Source organism: Hyla sarda, chromosome 3 (genome assembly GCF_029499605.1).
Source record: "Hyla sarda isolate aHylSar1 chromosome 3, aHylSar1.hap1, whole genome shotgun sequence".
Classification (NCBI taxonomy): domain Eukaryota; kingdom Metazoa; phylum Chordata; class Amphibia; order Anura; family Hylidae; genus Hyla; species Hyla sarda.
Window position 1 is genome coordinate 286,415,730 of NC_079191.1, and position 27,412 is coordinate 286,443,141.

At 40.9% G+C, this 27,412-nt stretch overlaps 1 protein-coding gene across 4 annotated transcripts in view; it reads left to right on the top strand.

Annotated features, from left to right (window-relative positions):
* Positions 1–27,412, top strand: part of PACRG (parkin coregulated) — a 634,469-nt gene that overhangs the window by 92,608 nt on the left and 514,449 nt on the right. The gene's annotated exons all lie outside the window — the stretch shown is intronic.

Below are 27,412 nucleotides of genomic sequence, written 5' to 3' on the forward strand. Positions count from 1 at the left end.
TCCAAGCCTGAGCTACAGGCTTGAGCAATCGAACCCCTATCTCGCTGATCCATGCAAAGCTATGGCTTTGCAGGGATCAGGGTAAGAGAGCAGTGCATGCAGTGTTATAGGTCCCTATGGGAGCTATAACACTGCCAAAAAAAAGTGAAAAGTTAACAAAGTCATTTAACCCCTTCCCTAATAAAAGTTTGAATCACCCCCCTTTTCCCATAAAAAAAAAACTCTGTAAATAAAAATAAACATATGTGGTATCGCCGCGTGCGGAAATGTCCGAACTATAAAAATATATCATTAATTAAACCGCACGGTCAATGGCGTATGCGCAAAAAAATGCAAAATTCCAAAATAGCTTATTTTTTGGTCACTTTTTATATCATGAAAAAATGACAAAAAGTTCAAAAGATCAAAAGTCCGATCAATACAAAAATACTGCTGATAAAAACTTCAGAACACGGCGCAAAAAATGAGTACTCATACCGGTCCGTACGCGGAAAAATAAAAATTATCGGGGTTAGAAGATTAGAATTTCTTACAAATAAATTTTCCTGCATGAAGTTATGATTTTTTTCTGAAATAAGACAATATCCAACCTATACAAGTAGGGTATCATTTTAACCGTATGGACCTACAGAATGAAGATAACTTATTAATTTTACAGAAAAATGCACTGCGTAGAAACGGAAGCCCCCAAAAGTTACAAAATGACATTTTTTCTTCAATTTTGTCGCACAATTCATTTTTTTTTTCCATTTTGCGGTTGATTTTTTGGTAAAATGACTAATGTCACTGCAAAGTAGAATTGGTGGCACAAAAAATAAGCCATCATATGGAATTTTATGTGCAAAATTTAAAGCGTTATGATTTTTAGAAGGTGATGAGGAAAAAATGAAAATGCAAAAACGGAAAAATCCTGCGTCCTTGCGGGGTTAAACAAGTGATTTTCACTTGTATTTAAAAAACTAAATTCAATTCTAGTGTTCTTGTTAAAGGGGTACTCCGCCCCTAGACATCTTATCCCCTATCCAAAGGATAGGGGATAAGATGTCAGATCGCCGGGGTCCTGCTGCTGGGGACCCTCGCTATATAGCAAGCTGCACCCACTTGTAACTCCTTCTTACTTCCTGTTAGTCCGGCACGTCACATGGAGCTTCAGCCTATCACCAGCGGAGGCGGGACATCGCTGCGGCCAGTGCTAGGCTGAAGCTCCATGTGACGTGCCGGACTAACAGGAAGTAAGAAGAATACAGCCCGGGGACCGAACACCTGTACCGGAGCTCCGGGGGCTCGTTGGCAGGTAAGATAAAGTGCGTTTTATTTTATTTTGCAGCCTGGATAGGATAAAATGAGAAAAGTGCGCACCGGATACTCCTTTAATAGCCAGCCGCGGCGATTGCCGCATGCTGGCTATTAGCGGTGGCCCCCGGCTACTGAAATCAGCCGGGGGTCGCGTAGTACGGAGCGGGCACGAGTCGGAGCCCGCTCCATAGCCGTGTCAGATCCGGCCTGCCCGGCTCCACAAATGTGGAACTTTTATCTCCTGATGCCCAGGACATGACATGCTGTTCCAGGCGTCCGCAGATAAAAATTCCACATCCCTAAAAGAATCGATTCAAAAATATTTTGAATCGATTCTGTATCGGCAAATGAAAAAATCGCGATTAACGCGAGAATCGATTTTTTCTTACATGCCTAGTAGGATAGTTATGTAGAAGTGGTTGTTCTATGCATGTCTTTAATGTACAATGTGGACACGCTGCCAAAATATATGCTCATTAGCAAAAAATTTATTCATAATATATAATAATGAAGCACTTATGTCTACACTGAACATGTACGTGTTTGACTCGACAGGCTGTTACCAATGGAATTCATCTTTTATTTAAATCAGAACTAAACACAAGTTTCCCAATCTATTTCCTAATCTATTCCCAAAAAATCCCAATCTCTCAGCTCGGCTGATAACATAGTTGAAATCTACTCTTTAATAATGAGTGCATCTAAAGCTCACTATACAGTTCAGTCATAGCGATCCAATCTTACCAAAAACTGGAACAAATAACCAAATGTTGTAACAAAAAAATCATTGCCATACTATTCCTTTTTAAATACTTTTATGTTATTCTCTTGTTAGGATCTGTCCCTTTCAATAGAGAAATAATTAATTGAAGAGCGCTACTGTGAGTGGAGGCCTACATCAGCTGATCAAAGGGTGGTCTATAACTCCTTCTAGACCAGATCCATGAACCCCTCTCTGACCAGACAATATAATTTTTTTTTATTTAATGCTCACATTGTATTTATTATATAAAAAAAAAACAGTTGTATTTGATTTGCAAAAAAAGGAGTTTCTCAGTAGATGTCTATTACAAATTTAGCATAGATTTTCGTCTACAGCTTCTACAGCTTTCTGATGCCAGTGTCTAACTGCAAATATCCCTTAACCGCTTAAGGACCAATACAAGTAAACCTGTACGCCCCTGTTTTTTCAAATCAGGATTGTCTGACTTTTATTAGAGAATTACTCTGCTAACGTTTTGCCAATCACAATTATTCTGACATAGTTTTTTGTCACCAGTTGTACTTCATGTATATAGTAAAAGTAAGCCGATATCATTTGTAGTTTTTTTTTTACAATGCAAAAAATCATGACATAAAAAAAAAAAATATATATATATATATATATATATATATATATATATATATATGATTTTTTGCTATTTTAACACCAATAGGTTGCATATATTTATACTTTCTGACCTAATAATTTATGAGACTTAAACTTTCGGATGTCTACTTTATTTTGAAAGCATTTATTTTGTTTAAAATTAACATTTTAAATGATTTAGAAGCCTAACAATTTAATTTGAAATGTTGAAAATTTTAAAAGTTCTGTTTTAATGCACTGTGCAAGGTTTGCAGAAATTTGAACCCCCCCCCCCCCCCCATTGACCCCATTTTAAAAACTAGACCCTCAAGGTATTCGCTAGGGGGTACAGTGAGTATTTTAACACCATTTTTTTTGGCAGGAATTATTACAAAGTCAGTGTTAAAAATTCGAAATTAGCTTTTTTTCACAAACGCATCATTAGTGGGACATATTTTTTGTACATCGCTTCTGATATTGAAAGAAATGGACCCTATATTTTATTGAGCTGCTCAGCCCTTGTTTGGAAATACCCCTGCTTAGGCCATATTTGGTTCCTTTGCCGCGTGGTAGGATCCAGAAAGAAAGGAGCGCCATTTGGCTTTAATGGCATCACTTTAGGCCGAATGGATTATAATCCACACTTCATGCCTGCAACAGTTTTTAGCTGCCAGAACCCCCCAAATGACCCCATTTTGGAAACTACACCCCCTAAAGTATTTATCTAGACCAAAAGTGAGTACTTTGAGTCCTTTTGTGTAGCTGGAATGGTTACAAAGTCAGTGGAAAAATTTACATTTTCTTTTTTTTTCTTCTCACAAACGCATCATTTGTGGCACATATTTTTTGTACATTGCATCTGAAAAGTATATAATGCTCCCCATATTTTATTACGCAGTTTGTCCCATGTTTGGTAATACCATCGCTTAGGCCATATTTGGTTGCATGGCCACATGGTGGGACCCAAAAGGAGAGGAGCACCATTTGGCTTTCAGGATATCATTCTACAAATTATAGGCCACACTTCATCTTGCAAAGCATTCTAGCTGTCAGAACAGTACTGCACCCCCAGAAGTGACCCCATTTTCGAAACTACACCCCCTAAAGTATTCTACTGGGGCAAAAGTGAGTACGTTGAGCCCTTATTGTGGGGCTAGAATATCTCAAAGTCAGTGGAAAAAAATTGCAATTAGCTTTTTTTCCCACCACAAATTCTTTATTTGTGGGACATCATTTTGAAATGGAGGAAATACGCCCCGTATTTTATCACCCTGTTCGTCCCGGGCTTGGCAGTACCCCTACTTAGGCCATATCTGGTTGCCTGACTGCCTGGTAGGACAAAGAAGGAGAGGAGCCCCCTTTGGCTTTCCGGGCATCATTATATGAATAGTCCCCATTCATACTGCATTTCTGCAGTATACGTGTCCGTTGCCATGTCAAAAAAGGGATGCCAAAGTATACTGTAGCAGTCTCATTCAGAAATGAATGAAGCTGCTACAGTATACGTCAGCATCACTTTTTTTAAAGTGATGCAGACGGATACCTCAAACATACTGCTGAAACGCAGTATGAATGGGATGCAGTGTAGGGTCACATAGAGCACATCCGCAGCATATTTCACACCGCAATTGCCCCCCAGCAGTCACAAGGGGAAGATCACTGATGCGGATGGGTAGCTCAGTATGTCCGCTCATGACTGCCGGCATTAAATCCGCCGCTATGAGTGGACACACAAAGCTACCCAGCCGCAGCAGGGAGCTCATTATTCGGACTCCTGGCGGGCATGTGCGCCGTTTGATCCTACACATTATGCTTTTTTTTTTCATTATATTTATTTCATAAATGTATTTTTATTTTTTTTACATTTATTGTTTTTACATTTTATTTTTCTTTTACACTTTTATTTATTTTATATAATTTTTTTACACTTTTTTTTAATGCTTTGGAATACTAAGTATTCCAAAGCATTGCAGTTATATGCTGCCTGCCAGTTTTACACTAGCAGGCAGCATATCAGGACGTTATAACCGGGGCAGACCTGGGTGTCCTTGTAAAGACACCTGACTGCCCAGGTAACAAGCAGCACCCCGCGATCGTTGTGGGGTGCTACAGGAGAGAGACAGAGGGAGCCCCCTCCCTCTGTCAAAACTCTTTACAGCTCGCTATCACTTCCGGCCGCGGCTGTAAGGGTTAAACTGCAGGGACCAAAGTTAACTTCGGTCCCAGAAGTGCGGCAGGCCCCCGCCCACCGGGGATCACACAAAGCACCCCGCGATCATGCTGCAGGGTGCTCTAGGGGGGACAGAGGGAGTCTGTCAAAACTCTTATAGCCCACGGTCACTTCCGACCGTGGCTGTAAGGGTTAAACTGCCGGGACCGAAGTTTACTTTGGTCCCGGCAGTGCGGCAGGGTCCCGGATGTGTGTTACAGCAGAGTCCCTGCCGCGATCTCGTGGGTGCACTGGGCAGCACCTACGAGAACCATGGACGTGTATACTCTTCCTGGTGCGGTAACATGCATCCTGCCTGGACGTGTATACACGTCCATGGTCGATAAGTTGTTAAAGAGTAACTGTCATGATCTTGTTAAATGTTATAATCCTTCAAGTTCATGTCTCCATCATGATAAACCACCCCCTGCCTTTATTTTTTTTTTACTTTTCTACCTTGATATTGCTCTGTATTTTCTGCTCAGTCTCTGTCCGATTCACAGGTTGGGAAGGGGTGTTCCCAAGCAGGCGTGACATCATCTGAAGTCATACAGCGGTTAACTTCCTGCCTCACTTTGCTACACACAGCACTGAGCAGTTCAGTTTGTGAGATGAGCTATGATTGGCTAAGGCTGCACCCCCCCCCCCCCCCACTCAGCATTTCCTGATTTTGGACTTCTGCCAAGCCAGCAGGAGTCCAAAGTCTGTGCAAGAGATGGGGGAGGGGGGGGTGTGCTCTGGACAAGTAGGGAGACACCTAGTGGCAGCTTTTTTAAACACAAATAAAACATAAAATATATTTTTTAAGTAACATAAGAAGTGCAATAGCAAAAAAAAATTTTAATGACCGTGCCCATTTTATTTTTTAGCTCTTGAACCAGCACCCATGTCTGAATGACATGCTAGACACACCTTGGCACACCTTTTGCATACCACAATGGAGGATTTTCCTTTTTGTAACTATGGACATTGGGGGAGATTTATCAAAACCTGTCCAGAGGGAAAGTTGCCCAGTTGCCCATTTCAACCAATCAGATCGCTTCTTTCATTTTTGAAAAGGCCTCTGAGAAATTAAAGAAGCAATCTGGTTGCTATGGGCAACTCAGCAACTTTCCCTCTGGACAGGTTTTAATAAATCACCCCCATTGTGTGGGATATACAAAAAAAAAAAGAAACATCTACTTCCTCCAGCACTCCTGCAGTTTCTCCAGTGACCTGTTCTGGTCCCCCAATGCAATCTTTTTCCAGAGCTACAGTGTGACATGTCGTCCACAGAAGCTCCAAGTCCAATGTGTCATACTGCAGCTCAGTGAATTGTCAGACGCAACAATGTCCTGTCTTGGCCTGCGAATTTGCTAAGCTGCAGTATGACACATTGGGCCAGGGTGCTTCCATGGACGACAGTCATGCTGCATTTCATGAAGATGAACACATCAGGGGACCAGAGCAGGACATCAGAGGCACCGGAGAAATTCTGGAGATAAGTAGATGTTTTATTTTTTTCTCACACAATGGCTAGTTAGAAGAAAAAAAAAACACTTCCACCGGAGTTCTTCTTTAACCTGTTAAGGATGCCTACAGCTACGCCCTGGTTCCATTACCGGGGTTTAAAGCATGCTCGCGAGTTGAGCACACTTCAATCCCGGTGGGTCCTGACTGCTATCAGCAGCCAGAACCCAGGGTTAATGCAGGGCATCACCAATCTGGCTAAGTCTGATAGTAGGGACCTGATGAAGAGCAACAAATGCTCGAAATGCGTTGTCTTTGCTATTTGAATAAATTATCTTTTTTATTTTATGTCCGTGCATTTCGGTTAACACATTCAATCCACCAGGATAGCCCGTATGCATGGCATTTTTACTTTTTACTATCCATCCCTCACCACTGGATCTTTTCCTTAATCTGGAACTGCTACCATCGGTAACTCGGATGGAAGAACCTGAAGAATAATACCACTGTAAAATACAAATAAATAATGTTCACATACAATTAATGTCAGAAATATACTAATGCATCCATAATGCAACATTTTGGTCTTAAAGAGGCACTGTCATTGTTAAAAACTTTTCTTATATTGCAGGACTCATTATAATATGACCTTTCACAATATACACCTGTTAAAAAAAAAAATTTAAATTAAATTTTCACCTGAAATTCAAGCTCAAAATAGCCGCCACTAGGGGTCGCCTGTCTTTTAGCCAGACAGACTAGTCTAGATTTTACAGCATACTGGATACCGGCTGTAAAGCATACCGGTATCCAGTATAGGAGATTTCTATTGAGTGTATGCAAAACTACAGATAAAGGATGTGTGGACATGCTGGGAGCTGTAGTTTTACAACAGCTGGAGGCAACACTGCTCTAACACAGTTATTTACAAACATTGCAGCTTCAGTTTTTACTAAACTACAACTCCCAGCATGCTTAAATAGTCAAAGCTTTCTCGGACTCCTGAATGACAAAGAAGTTGATCAGACATTCAGGAGTCTGTGAAAGATGAATGACATACATAGTGACAGCTATGCTGATTAGCATCCATCTTTACTAGGAGAAGATAAAACAGAACATGTATTCATAAAAATGCTGTACTTTTGCACTAAGATCTATTCTTATATTTATACATTTTATCCTGTTATGAATTCACCATAATGTCTTCTGATTACTGCAGGCAAGCTCCAAGTATCTTTCTCTGTGTAACATGACACAGCATAAAACCAGAGAGGAAAGGGTTACAGAGTAGAGAGTACTGATTGGCTGACTGCCCAGGCTTGCTTCTGTGAGGGAGACAGACTGACACCGCCCCCTCCAGCCTGCACAATGAAAAAGTAACTCACCAGCAGATAAATGCTTATATCTCTGGATATATAGGTCCGAGACACATAAAAATTATATGCACGTGATCAGGATTGGGTCCTGAGTAACATATCACTTTTTTTCTTTTTTTTTGCACTATGACAGGTACGCTTTAAGAACTGGACCTATTGACATTATTTATTTACTTTATTGTTTTCTAAAAGATTTTTTTAAAGTAGTAAAACATAACAAAAAACTTTACAATTGGGTATTGCTGTAGTCGTACAGGCTTAATAGATAAAGATAACATGTCGATTTTACCACACAGTGAATTTACTTTATTCTTTCAAATCTTCAAACCTTAACAATTTGTAATGCATAAAACAAACCCTATGAAAAAATTATAGTTATGATTCCGCTGCAGAAGAGTCCCTTTGATGTGATTCTGCTTCACCGTGCACACTGCGGAGTGTTATGGAGTCAAGATCTACCACAGAATTACACTAAATACTTTGGTGCTCGATATGCAGAAAAAATTGGAAACACAAAAGGGAAGCGCAACAATGTGCCGTAAAAGTTTTCAGATATAACGAAGACAAAGAGGTGAAAAAAACTTGCTCACCTTCTGGTGTTGTGCAGTGGGCACAACACCATATCGCGCTTGTATCCCGTTGTAAAGGGAATAGTGAAATCAGGGGGTGCAGCTCACACCGTGGCGTCCTGGGATTCCTGGACGTCTGGAGAATGCAAGAGGTGAAGATCCCCGGGGCTCCGGTTCACGTGTAAAAAAAGGTGTGTTCGAGCGCTCACTCCTGTAGAATAGCTTGGTTGGGATTGTGGCAGTAAGAAGTAGCCGGACACGGTTAAAGATATAATAACCGGATTTTATTTGGATAGATCACAGATAACGCGTTTCGAGGGGTGGGACCCCCTCTTCGTCAGAGCCCCGGGGATCTTCACCTCTTACTAAATACTTTGGGTTATAGTGTGGGTGAACAGGAGTTCAACGTGAGGTCACTTACATAAATAAGTCCAGTAGATCCTGAGATATGTCTCCCAGAAGATCCTCTGCTGAATTCAGTGAATCGCATGCAGGGGCGGGGCTTCATTACTCCTCTTCACTAGGATGTTGAGTCACAGACAATAAATTTGTGTGATTCACTGAATACAGCAGAGGATCTTCTGGGGGGCATATCTCAGTACCTACTGGACATATTGAAGTAAAGTGACCCCTCGTTGGACTCCTGCTTACCCACACTATAACCCAGTGTATTGGGTTTAGTGTTCGTAAACAGGCTGACAGTTTTCCTTTAACTAACCTTATATTTTAATAGTTCGGAAATTTATGCACACGGCGGTACCACATATGATTTTGTTTTTATTAAATTTTTTATAAAAATGTTGATTCAAAGGGTGTTGATTCAAACTTTTAATAGGGAATGGGTTAATTCACTTTTATTAACTATTATTTTTATTTTTTATTTTTTTAAAGTCCCCATAGGGGGCTATAACATGCAATCTTTTGATTGAATAGACTGTTCAATGATGAGCTTTGGCTCCGCATTGATCAGTTTTATCGGCACTCTGCTCCTCTAACCTGTTGAGCCTGGACAGAGCTTCAGAGCATCAATTAGACACCGAGGAGGCAGGTGAGGGCCCTCCTGCCATTCACTCAGCTGATCGGGACCCACGATTTCACCGTGGATGCCCCGATCAGCTCTGCTGAGCTACTGGCATCTAGCTGACACAAATTTAGATGCTGCAATCAACTTTGATCGTGGCGTCTAAAGACCCCGATCGGTGATGTTCCTGGCTGCCGACTGGGTATAAAGCTGAGCATGAGTTGAACATGCTTTAAATCCCGGTAACTGGACCAGGGCGTACAGGTAAGCCCTTGGTCCTTAAGTACCACGACGCAAGGTTGTGCCTGTATGTCCTTGGTCCTTAACGGGATAGATAAATGTACATTATCCTGACATACAGTACACATAACTTATATTGTCATACTATAGCCAAATACGACTGCTATATGTGCAGCTAATTTTCTGCCATTTATTCACTGCTAAATATTTCTGTATTGTTACCTGTTAGATAAGTAGACTGTAGTCACACCACATCGCACATGATTAGTTTTATCATCTTCATCAATGCATTTTGTCAGCAAGATAATGGGGGATATTTATCAAAAACTGTTCAGAGGAAGAATTGCCCAGTTGCTATGGGCAACGGGGCCACTTTTCTCTGCACAGGATTTGATAAATATCCTTCAATGACCCTAATTTACTTTTGTTGGGTTGTAAGCCAAAATGTGTTGCATCGTGCCACGAATTGTGTCTGCACCAGAATTTGTGACAAAATTCAAAAAACCTAACCAACTCTCCATTTTACTTGAACCTGAAAACCTGAAGAAAAGGGGTGTTGTTGCCGCAAAAAGGGTGTGTGTTTCCTAAATTTTTTTAAAAATTGCAACATATTTACTAATGTCTCCACACAAAATGTGGTGGATATGGCCTCTAGAAAACCCCACAACTCTACTTTGTTACATTCTTTAACTTTTTGAGAATGTTAGAAGGTTTATAAGTTTTTAGCAGCAATTTTCCAGATTTTCAAGAAAGTTAAAAAATCTGATTTATCAGGGACCAGTTCAGTTCTGAAGTGGAAATGAGGGGCCTGTATGTTATATACCCCCATAAATAACCCCATTTTATAAACTGCATCCCTTAAAGTAGTCAGAATGACATTAAAGAAGTTCATTAACCCTTTAGGAGTTTCACAGAAATGAAAGCAAAGTGGAGGCTGAATTTTGAAATTTCATTTATTTTTGCAGATTTTTCATTTTAATCCATTTTTTTTCTGTAACACAGTAGGTGTTGACAAAGAAATACAACTCAGGATTCATTCCCTGAATTCTGACATATTTAGAAATAGCTCATATGTGGCCTTTGTGCGCTACGTGTCTCTCACACAGTCCTCCGACATGAAGGCGTACGGTGTGGATTTCGGGGCATCCTTTTAGTTTAGGATATTTTGTTGGCATCATATAAAGTCACAGATGCCTTTAGGTGCAAACTTTTTTGGGAGACAAGTTGACGCTTTCATTGGTACCATTCTGGGGTACATGTGACACTGGTCATTTTTTATTTTATTTTTTAAGAGGTGTTATACATAAAAAAAATCTATTTGTAAAATTTTTTTAGGATGTTCGTCATGCGGTATAAATGACATGTTAACTTTACTCTGCAGGTTGATACGATTATGGCGATACCAAATTTCTATACTTCAGTTCATTTATAGCAGTGATGGCGGACCTTTGTGAGCCCGAGTGCCCAAACTGTAACGCACGCCAACTTTATTTCCTTCAAAGTGCCAGCACAGCAATTAAATCAGAATACTGATGTGTGTGGGGTGATGTATGTTTGAGGGTTGCTGTGTGTGTCTGAGGGGTGCTGTGTGTTTGTCTGTGGGGTGCTGTGTGTGAGAGGTGATGTGTGTTTGAGGGGTGCTGTATATTTGCCTGAGGGGTTCTGTGTGTCTGAGGTGCTGAGTGTGGGGGTGATGTGTGTGTGAGGTGCTGTGTTTGAGGGGTGGTGCTGTGTGTGTGAGGTGCTGTGTTTGAGGGGTGGTGCTGTGTGTGTGAGGTGCTGTGTGTGAGAGGTGATGTGTGTTTGAGGGGTGCTGTGTGTGGGTGTTTGGAGGGTGTTGTGTGTCTAAAGGTGCTGTGTGTGTGTTTGAGGGGTGCTGTGTGTCTGAGGTGCTGAGTGTGGGGGTGATGTGTGTGTGTTTGGGGGGTGCTGTGTGTGGGTGGTGCTGTGTGTGTGAGGTGCTGTGTTTGAGGGGTGGTGCTGTGTGTGTGAGGTGCTGTGTGTGAGAGGTGATGTGTGTTTGAGGGGTGCTGTGTGTGGGTGTTTGGAGGGTGTTGTGTGTCTAAAGGTGCTGTGTGTGTGTTTGAGGGGTGCTGTGTGTGAGGTGCTGTGTGTGGGGGTGCTGTGTGTGTGTGTGGTGCTGTGTGTGTGTGGTGCTGTGTGTGTGAGGTGCTGTGTGTGGGGGTGCTGTGTGTGTTTGTGAGGTGCTGTGTGTGTGGTGCTGTGTGTGTATGTGAGAGGTGCTGTGTGTGGGGGTGCTGTGTGTGTGTGTGTGTGTGAGGTGCTGTGTGTGTGTGTGTTTGAGGGGTGCTGTGTGTGTAAAGGTGCTGTGTGTGGGGGTGCTGCGTGTGTGTCTAAAGGTGCTATGTGTGGGGGTGCTGCATGTGTGTGTGAGGTGCTGTGTGTGGGGGTACTGTGTGTGTGAGGTGCTGTGTGTCTAAAGGTGCTGTGTGTGGGGGGTGCTGTGTGTGTGTGTTTGAGGGGTGCTGTGTGTGTTTGAGGGGTGCTATGGGTGCTGTGTGGGGGATTGGGTAGATAATACATGCATAATAAAAAATACATACATAATACATTAAAAAACTAAAAAAAAAAAAATGTTATTTCAGCTACCGGGTTGGATGCTAGGTCGGTGTAGTGTAGTAGTTTTTAGTATATTTGCTGGTAGAAGAGCATGGTCTGCAGAGAGTGGGTCGTGTTCCGTGTATCAGAACAAAGGAAAAAAGAAAGTTGCCTCTTTCAAGGTGCTTGTAGTATTAAAACATCAAACCTTTAACCTGTATACATTAAAAATAGAAAAAGGTGAACATCAATCATAAAAGAGAAGCGAAATGCCAACATGTTTTGAGCAAAATGTAGCTCTTAATCATGGCTATATGTAGCCCAAAACGCACTGGAGTTTCACTTTTCTTTTATGATGTCCACCTTTTTCTTTTTATAATGTATACAGATTAAAGGTTTGATGGTTTAATACTACATGCACCGTTATCCTTGGAACAGCTGGAGGCATCTTTCTTTTTTCTTTTGTTCTGATTCATAATACATATATACATACTTCATACATACATACACACATCATACATGCATAACCTACACATATATATACACACACATCATACGTACATAATGCATAAATACATACATACAAACATCATACATATATAATACATGCATACATCATACATAGATAATGCATGCATCATACATATATAGTACATGCATAAATCATACATGTATAATACACACATCATACATACATATGCACACCATACATAATACATACACAAATCCATAATATATACATATACACATCATACATAAATACATCATACATAACATACAGTGCATACATAACATATATATATATATATATATATATATATATATATATATGTTATGTATGTACTGTATGTTCTGTATGTATGATGTGTGTAATGTATGATGTATTTATGTACGATGTGTATGTATATATTATGGATTTGTGTATGTATTATGTATGGTGTGCATATGTATGTATGTATGTATTATATGTATGATGTTTGTATTTATGCATCATGTGTGTGTATATATATATATCTATATATATATATATATATATATATATATATATTATACATATATAATGCATAAATACAAACATCATACATATATAATACATACATAATATACACATGCACACATCATACATCCATAATACATACATATTACACACACCATACATACATAATACACAAATCATACATACATATTACACACACCATACATACATACATATTACACACACCATACATACATATTACACACATCATACATACATATTACACACATCATACATAATACACATCATACATATGTATTTCACACATACATATATTTCCCCTCCCGTCCTCGGTCTGTGCACTTTTCTCACTTGCGGCAGCCATGTTGGGCTCAGAGGCCGGGCGCGTCCACTCCCATCTGCTGCACACTTTGCACCATCGCCCACTTGCCGAGGAATGGACACTTGGTGCCAGGAGTTGCGGGCAGGAGCATCTCAGGAGGTGGAAGGAGATGTGCGCAGCTGCGGGGCAGCCCCTTCGCCTGCAGTTAGCGCAGCAGTGTGCGTGGCCGGGGAAGGGGGGATAGAGTGGCCCGGAGGAAGGGGGGATAGAGCGGCCCAGAGGAAGGGGGGATAGAGCGGCCGAAGGACGGGGGATAGAGCGGCTGGAGGATAGAGCGGCCGGAGCGGCAAATTAAAAAAAAAATGCATTTTTTAAACATTCCCCAGACTGCCCGGCCATCCGGTGTGCCCTGAAAGACATCCATGGCGAACTATGGCCGCGTGCCCACAGAGGGTGCTCGGCGTGCCACCTGTGGCACGCGTGCCATAGGTTCGCCATCACTGATTTATAGCATAAAAACTATTTTTGTAAAAAAAAAATCACGTTTGTAAGTCGCCATATTCTGTGAGCCATAACTTTATTTGTTCACTGACGCAATTGTGTGAAGACTCTTTTTTGCAGGACATATTGATGTTTTTGGGGGGACTATTTTTGGGTGTGTTTTGGGGTGTATTATTTAGATAGATAGATATAATTTATTTTATAATTTTTTTTCCACATTTTTTTTATATTATTGTTCACATTTTATTACCGTATTTATCGGGGTATACCACGCACCGGCCTATAACATGCACCCTCATTTTACCAAGGATATTTGGGTAAAAAAAGTTTTTTACCCAAATATCCATGGTAAAATGAGGGTGCGTGTGTGTGCGCGTGTATACCCCGATACACCCCCAGGAAAGGCAGGGAGAGAGAGGCCGTCGCTGCCCGCTTCTTTCCCCCTGCCTTTCCTGGGGTCTAGAGCCCTGCTGCCGCCGCTTCTCTCCCGCTGGCTATCTGCGCCGCTGCCCGTTCTCTCCCCCTGACTATCGGTGCCGGCACCCCATTGCCGGCGCCGATAGCCAGGGGGAGAGAAGCGGCGCCGACGTCATGCTCCGCACCGTGCAGCGCATAGCAACGACGCAGGGGACGCACACCGGAGGCCTGAAGCAGCGCGGACCCAACCCCGGCAACAGGTAATTATGCAACCGGGGATGGGGGGAGGCAACAGGGCAGCGGCGCCGGCAATGGGTGCCGCTGCCCCTTCTCTCCCCGTCTGTCGGCACCGCTGCCCCATTGCCGGCACCGCTTCTCTCCCCCTGGCTATCGGTGCCGGCACTGATAGTCAGGGGGAGAGAACGGGCAGCGGCGCCGATAGCCAGGGGGTGGAGAAGGGCCGGCAGCAGGGCTCTAGACCCCAGGGCAGGCAGGGGCAGATAAGCCGGCAGCGCTGGCTGTCTCTGCACCTGCAAAGCCGCTGCAGTTCATTGATTTTAAAGCGCCCGCTTTCAATCCTTGTATTGCAGCGGCTTATCAGCGTATAACACGCACATAGACTTTAGGCTAAAAATTTTTGCCTAAAAAGTGCGTGTTATACGCCGATAAATACAGTATATGTTTTCAAAATTTTTTCACTTTTTTTTTTTACATTTTACTTTTTTTTTTACTATTGTACACATAATTAAATGGAATTGGATGTTGTTTAGTCCCGGATAAGCTGACATGATGGCCAGAGGTTCTCTAGCTGTTCTGTGCTGTCCCATCTTCATTCTGTTTCTCCAGGTTGCTTTAGCAGGCTGGAGAAGCAGAGCAGGGATAACAATGGATCAATGTTGAAAATAGTTTTAAAAAAAATTTTAGTAAATATATATATATATATATATATATATAATATGTGTGTGTGTGTGTGTGTGTATATATATATATCCCCCTTTTTTCCTTTTGTTAAAATAATGTAAACAAAAAAAACATAAACATACGCTGTGTGCGTAAATATCTGAACTATTAAAATATAATGTTAATGAAACCGGAGGGTGAATGGAGCAGATGTTTAAAAAAAAAAAAAAATAAAGTCTATATCATTTAAAGTAGTAAAATAAAACCTAAATAAATTAAAGGGGTTATCCAGCATAAGGTGATTTTAGAATGTACCTGGCTGACAGTAATGGACATGCTTAGGAAGGATCTGCGCTTATCTTGGGGCTAAATGGCTATGTTGTGAGATTACCATTATACTATGGCTAGCTGTTTGTGAACTGGTATTTCCTGTTTGACTTTTTTCTTTTTTTGACTACAAATCCCACAATTTCATCTTCCTCCCTCCCACACATCAGCCACCCCACCCATTGAAACATAAATGAGCTGCATCCATTCAAACCAGTGTGGTTTTCAATCAGGGTGCCTACAGCTGTTGCATTAGTTGCAGATTGATCCCTCCACCCATTGAAGCAGACAGGCTCCCTGTCATCAGCTGACTAGTGAGTCAGCTCTTGGCCTCATTGCAAGCTGGGAAAAATCTGAGACAACAGTCATTTTGTATGCTGGTAAAAATAAATATTGGAGTGAAAATCACAGAAGAATTGTGAGAAAACCGTCACACACAGATGCAGACACTATATTACGAACTACTCTAGCTTCACAGCCCCTGTAGCATAGTCAAATAAAAAAAAATTCCTGGAACACCCCTTTAAGTATTATTGTAATTGTATATACGAATAAAATGTCATTTTAACCATAACATGCATATGCAATAGATAGACAGGCATATTTATACCTTTACAACTTTCTATACATACATATATTTTATAGGCAATGAAATTGTTAACATTTTGTCATGAATACTTTTTTTTACCTCCTGCTACATTCATTCAACTTAATACTATTGCTTGACAGTGCATTAGCCAAGCTGTCTTAGCTATTCAGGCATTTTATCAACTCAACTAAGACAAAATAGTATGAACTAAATTGATTCTTTGATGACTCTCTGGAGATAATGGACTTCTGGCAAGATGTAAACTGGTGCCATTAAAGATGCAGCCATCACTTATGCTTGACCTGTCCACATCATGGTGGCCTGAAATATTGTATAGCTGAACAATAAGGTACATACAACAAAGATCCATAGGCAAGAAGTAGGGATATAATAAAATCCTTAACCCCTTAAGGACCAAGCGTTTTTCCATTTTTGCACTTTCGTTTTTTCCCCATTACCTTTTAAAAATCATAGCACTTTATATTTTGCACCTAAAATCCATATGATGGCTTATTTTTTGCGCCACCAATTCTACTTTGTAATGACATCAGTCATTTTACAAATAAATCTTCAGCGAAACCAAAAAATAAAAAAAATCATTGTGCAACAAGATTGAAGAAAAAATGCCATTTTATAACTTTTGGGGGCTTCTGTTTCTAAGCAGTACATTTTTTTAAATCTCTATTTTGTAGGTCCATACGATTAAAATGATACCCTACTTAGGTTGTATACATAGGTTTTACTTTTGGAAAAAATGATAACTACATGCACAAAATTTTTTAATTGTTTAATGTTTAACCCCTTAAGGACATAGGGCGTATCCATACGCCCCCGTTTCCAAGTCCTTAAGGACCGAGGGCGTATGGATACGCCCTGAGCATTTCCGGCCCCCGCCGCTAGCCGGAGGGGAGCCGGGGCCGGATGCCTGCTGAAATCATTCAGCAGGCATCCCGGCATATCGCCCAGGGGGTCATTATGTCCCCCCATGTCGGCGATTGCCGCAGATCGCTGGACAATTCAGTCCAGCGATCTGCGGCGGATTCCGGGTCAATCAGGTCTCCAGTGACCCGATGACCCGGAATTACTGGCTGATCGGGGCCGTCTCTGAACATCCAGAGCCAGCAGGGGTAAGGTGGCACTGGTGCCACCTCACGATCGCCCTGATTCGTCGGCCGGTTTCCCGGCCGACCAATTAGGGCGCCTGCTGCGGGTGTCACTCCCGCAACCCGCTCCGCCCCTCTTCCGGAGGACGTGAGCGGGTGCGGGACGTGCACCCCGGGTGGGATCGGGAACCCAGGAGCGACGGCGGCGGCGAGGGACTGACCTGTGCGGCGGCATCGTGGAGCAGCAGCAGGAGGTGAGTGACAGCCTTCTGCTGTTGCTTAGCAACAGCTCCCAGCATGCAAAAAGGGCATGCTGGGAGCTGTAGTTATGCAACAACAGGAGGCAGACCACCACAACTCCCAGCATGCCCTTATGGGCATGCTTGGACTTGTAGTTTTGCAACAGCTGGAGGCACATTTTTTTATGGAAAAGTGTACCTTCAGCTGTTGCATAACTACAACTCCCAGCTTGCACAATCAGCTAAAGTGCATGCTGGGAGTTGTAGTGGTGCATCTGGTGGTTGCATAACTACAACTCCCAGCATGCCCGTTGGCTGTCGGTGACTGCTGAGAGTTGTAGTTTTGCAACAGCTGAAGGCACACTGAGTTAAGTAGCAAACCAGTGTGTCTCCAGCTGTTGCATAACTTCAATCCCCAGCATCCCCAGCCAAAGTAGTATGCCTCCGGCTGTTGCATAACTACAAGACCCAGCATGCCCTTCCGCTGTCCGTACATGCTGCGGGTTGTAGCTTTTGCAACAGCTGAAGGCACACTGGTTGCAAAACACTGAGTTTGTTACCAAACTCGGTGTTTCACAACCTGTGTGTCTCCAGCTGTTGCAAAACTACAACTCCCAGCATGCACTGATAGACCGCACATGCTGGGAGTAGTAGTTTTGCAACAGCTGGATGTTTCTCCCCCCCCCCCCCCCAAATGTGAACGTACAGGGTACACTCACATGGGCGGGGGATTACAGTAAGTATCCTGCTGCAAGTTTGAGCTGCGGCAAATTTTCTGCCGCTGCTCAAACTGCCAGCGAGAAACTACTGTGAACCCCCGCCCGTGTGACTGTTCACTAACACAAAATAAAATAAAAAGTAAAAAACACACCCCTACACAGCCCCCCTCCCCAATAAAAATGAAAAACGTCTGGTACGTCACTGTTTCCAAAACGGAGCCTCCAGTGGTGGCAAAACTACAACTCCCAGCATGCACTGATAGACCGTACATTCTGGGAGTTGTAGTTTTACAACAGATGGATGTCTCCCCCCCCCCCCCCAATGTGAACGTACAGGGTACACTCACATGGGCGGAGGATTACAGTAAGTATCCGGCTTCAAGTTTGAGCTGCGGCAAATTTTCTGCTGCAGCTCAAGCTGCCAGCGAGAAACTACTGTGAACCGCCCGTGTGACTGTACCCTAAAAACACTACACTACACTAACACAAAATAAAATAAAAAGTAAAAAACACTACATATACACATACTCCTACACAGCCCCCCTCCCCTCCCCAATAAAAATGAAAAACGTCTGGTACGCCACTGTTTCCAGAACGGAGCCTCCAGCTGTTGCAAAACAACTACTCCCAGTATTGCCAGATAACCACTGACTGTCTGGGCATGCTGGGAGTTTTACAACAGCTGGAGGCACCCTGTTTGGGAATCACTGGCGTAGAATTCCCCTATGTCCACCCTTATGCAAGTCCCTAATTTAGGCCTCAAATGCGCATGGCGCTCTCACTTTGGAGCCCTGTCGTATTTCAAGGCAACAGTTTAGGGTCACATATGGGGTATCGCCGTACTCGGGAGAAATTGTGTTATAAATTTTGGGGGGTATTTTCTGCTATTACCCTTTTTAAAATGTAAAATTTTTGGGGAAACAAGCATTTTAGGGAAAAAAAAAATTTTTTTTACATATACAAAAGTCATGAAACACCTGTGGGGTATAAAGGTTCACTTAACCCCGTGTTACGTTCCCCGAGGGGTCTAGTTTCCAAAATGGTATGCCATGTGTTTGTTTGTTTGTTTTTTGCTGTACTGGCACCAAAGGGGCTTCCTAAATGCGGCATGCCCCCAGAGCAAAATTTGCTTTCAAAAAGCCAAATGTGACTCCTTCTCTTCTGAGACCTGTAGTGCGCCAGCAGAGCACTTTTCACCCCCATATGGGGTGTTTTCTGAATCGGGAGAAATTGGGTTTCAAATTTTGGGGGGTATTTTCTGCTATTACCCTTTTTAAAAATGTAAAATTTTTGGGAAACCAAGCATTTTAGGTAAAAAAATATTTTTTTTTTTTACATATGCAAAAGTCGTGAATCACCTGTAGGGTATTAAGGTTCACTTTACCCCTTGTTACATTCCCTGAGGGGTCTAGTTTCCAAAATGGTATGCCATGTGTTTTTTTTTTTTTTTGCTGTCCTGGCACCAAAGGGGCTTCCTAAAGGTGACATGCCCCCCAAAAACCATTTGTCGCTCCTTCCCTTCTGAGCCCTCTACTGCGCCCACTGAACAATTAACATACACATATGAAGTATGTGCTTACTCGAGAGAAATTGAGTTTCAAATACAAGTAAAAATTTTCTCCTTTTTACCCCTTGCAAAAATTCAAAAATTGGGTCTACAAAAATATGCGAGTGTAAAAAATGAAGATTTTGAATTTTCTCCTTCACTTTGCTGCTATTCCTGTGAAACACCTAAAGGGTTAATACACTTACTGAATGTCATTTTGAATACTTTGGGGGGTGCAGTTTTTATAATGAGGTCTTTTATGGGGTATTTCTAATATGAAGACTCTTCAAATCCACTTCAATACTGAACTGGTCCCTGAAAAATAGGGAGTTTGAAAATTTTGTGAAAAATGTCAAAATTGCTGCTGAATTTTGAAGCCCTCTGGTGTCTTCCAAAAGTAAAAACTCATAAATTTTATGATGCAAACATAAAGTAGACATATTGTATATGTGAACCCAAAAAAAAAATATTTTGAATATCCATTTTCCTTACAAGCAGAGAGCTTCAAAGTTAGAAAAATGCAAAATTTTCATTTTTTTCATCAAATTTGGGGATTTTTCACCAAGAAAGGATGCAAGTTACCATAAAATTTTACCACTAAGTTAAAGTAGAATATGTCACGAAAAAACAATCTCGGAATCAGAATGATAACTAAAAGCATTCCAGAGTTATTAATGTTTAAAGTGACAGTGGTCAGATGTTCAAAAAATGCTCTGGTCCTTAAGGGTAAAAAGGGCTCGGTCCTTAAGGGGTTAAAAATGTCTTCTTCTGACCCCTATAACTTTTTTTATTTTTCTGCGTATGGGGCGGTATGAGGGCAAATTTTTTGCGCCATGGTGTGTTTTTTGCAACAAATTTTATCGGTATCATTTTTGTTTTGATCTGACTTTTTGATCGCTTTTTATTCATTTTTTTAATGGTATAAAAAGTGACCAAAAATATGCTATTTTGGACTTTGGAATTTTTTTACGCATACATTGACCGTGAGGTTTATCTATGCACATGGCGATACCACATATGTTTATTTTCATTTACACAGTTTATTTTTTTTAAGTGGGAAAAGGGGGGTGATTCAAACTTTTATTAGGGAAGGGGTTAAATCACATTTATTAACTTTTTTTTTTACACTAACATTGCACCCACTGATCACTTACAGTGATCACTGCTATGCCATATCATCGCATTGATCAGTGTTATCTGCGCTTGATTTCTAAAGCCTGGATCAGAAGTTAAGTGACTAATTTACTTAAATTAAGTGACTCATTTTTTGTGGAATAACAGTGCAGTACAGATACTACACTAATAATAATGGGGGACTTTAACTATCCTGATATAAATTGGGAGACTGAGACCTGTGAATCTCATAAAGGAAACAGGTTTCTGACTATAGCTAAAGACCATTATCTGTCATTTCACGGCGCTGAGAACGTCTGGAGGCTCAGGTCGGTATGAAGCTCACATGAGGCACATCCTGCCCGCGAGCTGCGCGCATGCGCTCTCTTAGGAGTCTTAGTTAATAGTAAATTTAGCTGTAGTGACCAGTGTCGGGCAGCTGCTGCCAAGGCAAATAAACTAATGGGGTGCATTAGTATGGGCATAGATGCCCACGACAAGGAAATAATTCTACCTCTGTACAAATCACTAGTCAGACCACACATAGAATATTGTGTACAGTACTGGGCACCAGTGTACAAGAAAGAAATAGTGGAGCTGGAGAGGGTTCAAAGACGGGCAACCAGAGTAATACGGGGAATGGGAGGACTACAGTACCCAGAAAGATAATCAGAATTAGGGTTATTTAGTTTAGAAAAAAGAAGCCTTAGGGGAGACCTAATAACTATGTATAAATATATCAAGGGGCCATACAGAGATCTCTCCCATGATCTATTTATACCCAGGACTGTATCTATAACAAGGGGGCATCCTCTACGTTTAGAGGAAAGAAGGTTTCTACACCAGCACAGACGGGGGTTCTTTACTGTAAGAGCAGTGAGACTGTGGAATTCTCTGCCTGAGGAGGTGGTCATGGTGAACTCTGTAAAAGAGTTCAAAGGGGGTCTGGAAGCATTTTTGGAGAGTAATAACATTATAGGTTATGGATTTTAGATTTATAGAGACAGAACGTTGATCCAGGGATTTATTCTGACTGCCATATTGGAGTCGGGAAGGAATTTTTACCTCTAGTATGAGTTTTTTTTGCCTTCCTCTGGATCAACTCAGTAGGGACTCATTAGGGATATAGGTTGAACTTGATGGACTTGTTTAGGTTACTTATTGCAGACCAGCGTACATCAATTATGTATTATGTCCACTGGATGCAGTATTTGCATAGTGATACTGTATAAACGGTGAGTTGGCCATGGAGGGAAGAGATCCCTATGTTTTTAACCCCTTAAGAACACAGCCCATTCTGGCCTTGAGGACACAAATTTCCTATTTTGGCTTTTCTTTATTTCCTCCCTGCCTTGAAGTGTACTTCACGGTAAAAGTGACATGTTAACTATATTCTGTGGAACAATATGATTAAAACGATATCCATGGTTACATGTTTTCTAATACTGTACTGCTTTAATAAATCTTTTTAAACAATATAGGTATGTTTAAAATTGCAATATTTGTTTGAACTCCTATAACCTTTTTTTTATTTTACCATATACAGGGCTGTATGAGGCTAAATTTTTGTGCTATGATATGTAGTATTGCGCATATATGTCTTTTGGTCACTTTTGTCACATTTTGTTTTCGGCCTATTTTTTTTTTCTGGGATGTGATGTAACTAAAACTGAGCAATTTTGGACTTTTGAGATTTTCTTGTTTACCCCGTTCACAGTAGGGGATCATAAGCATTATTATTTTAATAGCTTGGACACTTCCACACTTGGTGATACAAAAAGAGAAATGGAATGATCTTAATTTTTATGAGAGGGGAGGCTTTTCCACCACCTTTGTAGGACAACTTTTACTGTTTTTATAATCATGAGAAATATGAGCATAATATTTACAGTGGCTCCAATTGAGAGTTTGTCTTTAAATCATGGAAAAAACTGTGTGTTTTAGCATGTTTAGCATAATAAGAACAAATGCAATACATTTTCAAGCACTAGAACTGTTTTAAGGATTATTTTTAACAGTTATTGTAAATGAGCAAAACAATTGCAGCAGAACCCGCAATTTGCCTCCGTGCCCAAATATAATGATTTCCATCCATATAAAGGGAATAGAACACATTTGTTTCATTTTCACTAATCTGTATCTTGAATGCTTACATATACAACAAGAAATTAATCATTTAATTTAGTTTATTTAGTTTTACATTAGCAGCATGGTATCTAAAATTAGCTTTTGTAATCCATTGGCTGAAGCACTGTACAGTATGTATTTTCTAATGAAAGCTAGTGTTGGTTATGTATAATTTTTACATAATACAAAATGTTTGCTCTGGAGAATTCAATTCCAAATCTCTGATCCTTGGAGCAGGTCACAAAGAACTAATTAACCTGCAGAATTGTCGACATCATTGGATAAAGCTCATCTATGTATTGGAGACAATCAATAAGACATTTCTTCAGCATGAGATCAAGAAAGCAGCAGATAAAGGGGCAAAGGCAGTTTAGTTTAGTAACCAGTATTATAATGTCATAATTTTGTAGCTCTGTAGTAACCCCCTTTATCATATTAAAAATGAACAATATTTATTTGAACAAAAATAATAGCTTACATTGTAGCAAACAGTGCTTGCCCGGTTATGTACTGTAGTTCATATGCACTGCTTTATTACTTTAGTGTGTTGTATGGATTTAAAATATGGTATTTTAAACAATAGTATAAGCCGGTGTGGGCCCATACTGTACTCTTGTGTCTGTGTGCCTATGATTTCATCCAGAGACACAGACATTTGTTACAAATTAAAAATTCTTTGATAATCTAACATTTTTTAAAGTAATTTCTTGAACGATGCATTGCTTCCAAGAGAGAATTTGATGTATCAATTGGCACTATACAGTATCACAAATTTATTTCTGCCAGTATGACATGGCCACACAAGACAAACATGTAATACAATGCCATACCTGGGAAAACAAATTACTTTGATCAGTGTAGGCTTTTAGCGCTTGCAGGGGGAGGTGACAGCTTGCCGCGGCTCGCATCTCATTCATTCAAAGCTCCGCGGTCGGCAATGTAACCATTTAAAGTGCAGGCAGCCGGCAACTTAACCATTTAAAGATCAGGCGGCTGGCAACTTAGCCATTTAAAGTGCAGGTGGCCGGCAACTTAACCATTTAAAGCGCAGGCGGCTGGCAACTTAACATTTAAAGCACAGCGGCAGGCAACTTAACCATTTTGAGTGCCGTCGGCCGGCAACTTATCCATTTAAAGCGCCGTTGGCCAGCAACGTAACGATTTAAAGCGCCGGCAACTTAACCATTTAAAGCGCAGCGGCCCGCATCTCATTAATTTAAAGCGCCAACGGCTCACAGGAGGAAAGGGGGAACATATTATTTCCCCGATGTGGGGACAGCCGCTGCGGCTGATAATTTATTCATTTGAGGGGGAGGAGCCCGACCGGTATTGTGGTATAGGAAAAATTCATATCGTGCAGGAAAAACATACCAGTATTCAGTATGATCCGGTATACAGCCCAGCACTAGTGTGAAGTAGCTTGAGTAACAAGTTGTGGCCTACACAGATCTCAGATCTTGACTACATGACTTAACCACATACTTAGTGAGCCAGACGTTAATGCCTAACATTAAAGCTTGACCTCATAATGCTGTTTTGCAGGATGGACACAAATTCCTTCAGACACTTTAAAAAAAATCTTGTGAAAAGCCTTACCAGAAGAGTTAGACCATTTATAGTGTCAAAAGGGGCCACACACTTTTTTAACAGCAATAGTTTTGGAATGAAATGTCCATCAAGCTCATGTAGATGTGATGGCTAGGTTTCCACATCGTTTTTGACTATATGCATTAACATTGCAAATATATACACAGGAGAGAGCACAGCAGAGAACTATCAGACAGGAGAGAGCACAGCAGAGTACTATCAGACAGGAGAGAGCACAGCAGAGTGCTATCAGACAGGAGAGAACACAGAGGAGTACTATCAGACCGGAAAGAGCAGAGAGGAATACTATCAGACAGGAGAGAGCACAGAGGAGTACTATCAGACAGGAGAGAGCACAGAGGAGTCCTATCAGACAGGACAGAGCACAGAGGAGTCCTATCAGACAGGAGAGAACACAGAGGAGTACTATCAGACCGGAAAGAGCAGAGAGGAGTACTATCAGACAGGAGAGAGCACAGAGGAGTGCTATCAGACAGGAGAGAGCACAGAGGAGTGCTATCAGACAGGAGAGAGCACAGAGGAGTCCTATCAGATAGGAGAGAGCACAGAGGAGTCCTATCAGACAGGAGAGAGCACAGAGGTGTACTATCAGACAGGAGAGAGCACAGAGGAGTCCTATCAGAAAAGGAGAGAACACAGAGGAGTACTATCAGACCGGAAAGAGCAGAGAGGAATACTATCAGACAGGAGAGAGCACAGAGGAGTGCTAGCCCACCCTCACTTACTGGACTTTGTCCATGCCTGTGCTTCAGCTTGGACAAAGTCATGATTTCTATAAAAAAAAAAAAAGGAAATAACATTAGAAAGGTTCATGTTTTGCCAAAAAGTTTTTGTATCTGACAGCACCCATTTAAAATGTTAAAGCTATAAATGCTGTTTGAGCATTGCTGTGCGCACATAATAGGATGATTAGCTGCGTAGTGTTGATATTTTGAGTATGTCAGTAGAATGCCTTCTACATATAATACATTAGTTATACCTTAATATAATACATAAAAAACATAGATGTTGCCATTTTGTATGCTCCATAAAAAAATACATGGTTGTATACTGAAAATGTCTCTCTTCTTATTTACTTTAAGAATATTTTATAACACATCTTTATTACCTATATCCTTTCCATTACTTTGTTGTTCTGGTATACATCAACTAACATACTGTGCAGAGCAGTGAACATACTGAGAGTAAAAATAAAAGGTAATGATAACAAAACAAATGTTTTATTTAAGCACATATTATAAACTAGTCAGATTGGCGCACCCTATATCACTGTGAGATGATTTACTAGCCACATGCGATATCCCACTGTTCAGTTGTGCATTAAAGTCTAATTACGCCCATGCTGCATGCATTATTTCTACGCATTTGGTCATGACTGATACATTGCTGGACAGATAAAACAATTCCTCACTTCACGATACCACATTTAAATCACTGCAGGAACTCTGCATCTTGCCGAGTGGAGGTCTGTTTTATTTGCTCAACCTCCTGGTGTTTTCCTGTTCTGTCAGATTCCTTCTGCTTCAAAAAGTCCCACACAAACAGACAACACAACATTTTAATAACACCTGATACAATATAAAAACAGCATAAAGCATGGAATCATTTTGCTGGGCTTTTTCCATGCTTTGTGTATTCTCACATTCCAGTTCACATGTTTGCTTGGAACGTTTAAAGGGCATAAAATGAAGTAGAGAGGAAGACATGTGACAAGTTTAAAAGCTGCTGAGGATATATATATATATATATATATATATATATATATATATATATATATATATATAGTTGTTTGATGTTGGTTTTCTATTAGCCTTGTTGACCAGTCTTATCGCATACTGTTCTTTAAAATACCACTGTAAATGTCAGCAGATACATGAGCAAGAGTGATTTTTCTACTCTTTGTTATCATTCTTGGTAGTGAAATTTTGATCAGTAACGTTTGTTGCTTTTGAGGCAGATTATCCTCATATTGGAGATGTCAGAGACAAATGATTGTACGTTTACCATAAAATGTATTGCAAAACTATTAAATATATTAATTATGGTGGGAAATTGAAAAGCAAACCACAAGTTTAGTTTTTTCACAGTGCACTTTTTTAAAACTAACATGTTCTCTTTATACTGCAAGCCAATACAATTAAAACGTCAGAATGATTAAAAAGATACTAAGACGATGTTAACTTTTTAAACAAAATAAGTATATTCAACATTTCAATATTCTGGCCCCCTATAACTTTCTTATTGTTCTGTATACATGTATGTACGATGGCTTTTTTTTTTTTTTGCGCCATGGTCTGTAGGTTTTATCTGTATCATGTTTGCATATGTATAAAGTGACTCTATGTTATTCAGCCATATTCATGGTAAGACTAACTCTGCATAACTCGGCCAAAATGCGTCACTTTGTGCATTGTCCATCTCTGCATGATCCTTAAATAAAGAATTTAGCATCGAGCCTGCGCTAGACTTCTATTTTGTTACTTTGGATTTTACAGAGGAATTGGATTTATCCCTGTCCGAGACGCAGAGGAGATAAGGGGGTTAACTGATTACCCCTTGTTTGTGACACTTTTGCATATATGTGGCTTTATGATCACTTGTTGTTCCATTTTTTTTTCTGGGATATGATCAGTATTAAAGGTTAATAGCAGGCATCAGCAGGATCGCTCTTGCGCTGGCTTCATAGATCGCACATGCCCTGGTGCAATAAGAACAAAGCAGCCAGGGCGTACACTTACACCCTGCGTCCTCTAGGAAAGGAAAAGATAATTTTGAAGCCAGCACAAGAGCGATTCTGCTGAGTTTGTCAGTACAGAGCAGTTAAGTCATTTGGCCTA